This window comes from Felis catus, chromosome A1 (assembly GCF_018350175.1).
Source record: "Felis catus isolate Fca126 chromosome A1, F.catus_Fca126_mat1.0, whole genome shotgun sequence".
Classification (NCBI taxonomy): Eukaryota; Metazoa; Chordata; class Mammalia; order Carnivora; family Felidae; genus Felis; species Felis catus.
The window spans coordinates 45,389,232-45,393,179 of record NC_058368.1 but is presented as its reverse complement, the minus strand read 5'-3'; positions in this window follow the sequence as shown (position 1 = coordinate 45,393,179).

Genomic DNA, 3,948 nt, shown 5'->3' with positions numbered 1-3,948 from the left:
AGTTTTGATAACTATTGGTTAAGTTCTCTACATTTGTTTCTTCCTCAGTATCGTCTTGGCTATTTCCATTCTTTACATTTTCATATAAATGTAAGAAACTACCTGCCAATTTTTATACAAGATTAATAATGATGCTATTTAACATTTAATAATATTATATTTTAATTATATTAAAATATAAATGTATAAAATAATGTAAACATAAAAATAAAATTATATTTTAATTATACTAAAATATTAATAATTAATATTTGATAGACATAATACATCCTTGACTATGCCTTACTTTGCTTGTATTTATAATGAACATTTAAAAATATTTGTGTTTAGCAGTTTCATTTATTTTCTTGTAAATCAACCAAGAGTCAAAACCTTGACTAAATCTGTGCCTGTTGGCAGTCTCAGTGGTATTGCTTTAGGAAAAGTAACTATTGGCTGAACAGTAAGGGTTTATGTGTAGCATTGTGTGTGGGTGGCTGCTTAAATACAGTGCAGGAAATAATTCTCCTTTAGATCTTTTGAGTTTGGGAAGATTCCAGTTTAAAAAAAATAAAGAAGTTACATTAGGGCTTCCCTCAACTGTTCAGCCTCTCTCTAGAGCTTGGATCCCATTATTTGCCATAGAATAGGTGAGGACTCTGGGACCCCAATGTGTAGAGACTAAAGGGAACCTATGGGAACATGAGTTAAGTAGTATTCACGGTGGTAAATCTTCCTCAGTAGTAAGTCCAGTGCTCCATTCTTCTCAGTATGGTCACTGTCATCAATGCACGCTTATCACCATGGGGACATAGGGTGGCACGGAAACTTCCTCTATTTTCCTGAACTGTCATAATGTAAGAAAGTCCCTGACTAAATACAATGGATTTTGGTTCTCAGTGTCATCTGAAGAGGAGCCAGTGCTAGTGATACACATGTGCCCTTTCTATGGCATGAAGTCTTCACATCATATTTTATGTTCTTTTGCATAATGACCACTGTGTCTATTTTCTCTTCATGTAAGTAATCCACAGGCAGGTTCTTTCATGTATACTCTCCCCTGTGTCCAGACATGGTTAGGAAGACTCATGAGTGCCCCGTAGTTTGGGAACAGAAAACTTCTCTCTAACAAAGACAGAACTGAAATGCTAGTAGCTCATTTCTTGGAAAAATAAAAGTCAGTTTTTTCCTAGGAGAAATACTTGACTCTTCCTTGATCACTGAAGTAATATACTCTTTATAAAAACATGCAATACTAGAAGTAAAAAGATAAAAGCTTAAAGTCACCATTTTTTCTGAAGATAAGTGCTATTAACATTTTAGAGTAAATCCTTCCAAGTTTTTTGAGATAGATCAATAGGCAGGTGGACAGACACTGTTCAAGTCTTTTGTAATCTATATTTTTCACTTAGTAAGATATTGGGACTACCTGTTGTGATTTCTCCATGTCAATGCATATCAACTTGCATCTCTATTATTAGTAAGTGTTGTATATAATTCACTGTGTGAATGTATCATACTTTATTTAACCAGCTATGTACTGGTGAAAATGTGGGTGGGCTAATTTATATCCTAAGGTACCAACATAGTTGAGTGAAGGCAGCAGATCACTAGAGGAAAGGACACACATTCACCAAAGTGTTGGGCACATACACAGCAGTGGCCCAGATCTGCTTTCTCCTAGATCTGCATGGAGCTTTAGAAAATAGGTATTGCCAGCAGAGCTTTTGTGTACCTATCTTTGCATTTTAAGTCGCTCCCACTGTTTCTGTCTGTCTAGGGCAATACTCATACAACAGCTATGTAAGAAAGCTGAGAGAAACCCACTCACTGCTCTCTCTCTCTCCCTATTATTTCCTACAATGAACCACTATCATTTTAACCCATGAGATCATGATGCTCTTGTGCCCTACAGAAACCAAAGTAAAATCACCAAAGGACCTGCAGGTGGCACCTGCTTCCTATCGTTTTCTCATCAAATATTCTTATAATTTTGGGGAAGGTTTTCAGAATTTTTCCTATCTTATTTTGTGAGAATTTTTTCACTTTCTGCTCTTCACCTTATACATTTTTACATTTTAAGTATTTGTTTTTATTTTGGAAAAAAACAGATTTATAGAAAAGTGGCAAAAAAAAAGTAGAGTTCCTATACACCTTTAGTACAGTTACAGTTTCCTCTAATATTATCATCTTATATTATTACAGCACATTTGTCAAACGAAGAATCTAACATCGGTACATTAATGCTAAGTGAACTCTAAACTATTTGGATTTCAGCATTTTTCCATTAATTTCCTTTTTCTATTCTAATTCTTTCGAATATTTTTTTTTACCAGTGGTTTTTTTTTTTTTTTTCAGACTTTCTTATTCTTCTTGGTGAAGATTTTTATGTGCCCAATCTATTCAGTGCAGGTACATGCGCACACACACACACACACACACACACACACACACACACACACAGTGCTGATTCAATGGATCCACATAGTTACTTTTGATCCACTTTACATATCATTGTTCTTCATAAAACAATCATTTTGAAATACTATTCTCAACTTGTGTCATAATTCAGGCTTCTCAAATCCATTAAACTGATATAAAAATGGGTATATTTTTTGAATACCTATTGTGCTTCAAAGAATATTAGATATTTTCTTTCCCTATCCCTAACCTTTCCAGCGTGTCTACTTTCTCTCTATTGGTTCCATACTGTCTTCAAACAAATACAAGGGTTTCTCGGGGTTGCCTCAATCAGTTGTCTTTTGGACCCTTGAGGACAAAGTGATATGACTCAGTGAGGCTAAGAGATGTGAAGAAGTAAGTAACACTCCCAAACTGGAATCTGCTATAGTCCACATTTTGATTTTTTTAATGTTTATTCATTTTTTAATGTTTATTATTTAATGTTACATATTTTTATTTTGAGAGACAGAGCATGAGAAGAAGAGGGACAGAGCAGGTGACACAGAACTCAAAGCAGGCTCCAGGTTCTGCTCTGTCAAACTTGCGAACCCTGAGATCATGACCTGAGCTGAAGTTGATGCTTAACCAACTGAGCCACCCAGTCACCCCTATAGTCCAAATTTTAATACTAGTTATATAATAATTCTAAATTGGGGCACCTGGGTGGTTCAGTCGGTTAAGCGTCCAACTCTTGATTTCAGCTCAGGTCATGATCATGGTTTGTGGGATTAAACCCTACATCAGGCTCAGCTGCTTCGGTTCTCAGTCTCCCTCTCTCCCTGCCCCTCACCCATTCATGCGCTCTCTCTCTCTCTCTCTCTCTCTCTCTCTCTCTCTCTCAAAAATAAATAAAATAAACTTAAAAAATATACTTCAGAATAAAATTAACAGTAGATTACAGTAAAATATTATTACAATATTAGAGCAGACTAGACTTAAAGATTAGCATGCCAACATGTTAGTAATTGAGTTATGCTAATATTTAATCAGGGGCCAGGTGGCAATATGGGTTGGCAAAGAATATTCCTATAACTTTATAAAAGCATGTGAACTTATAAAACAAAGATTATTTCAAACACATAAAAAATGGATAATATAACTAAAAGTGAAACATGACAATTTGCAAGTTAATACAGCTCCCCCCCCCCCCGCAATGAATGCGAAAGATATGAAAGTACCCTAAAGCATTTAGCAAAAGTGCTACATTTTCCCAAGTCAAACAAATCCTACACTAAGCTTATAATTGTCAGGCAGAGTAGCAGATAATGTGATTGCAGACATTTGGGAAACACTGAATACTCGTGACAATTTTCCTTTTCTGGGGTTGCACCTGCCCCAGAAAAACTAAGCTGTCTCAAATGTTGGGAACTTTTTTCCAATTTCAATCTGTATACGTCAATATTTAGATGTTTGAAGATTTGAGAAAAGTAGCCGATTTACCGACTGCCAAGGTATGGGGAAATTTATTCAAGGCTTCTAGTCACTATATCTGGGGTCATATTTACT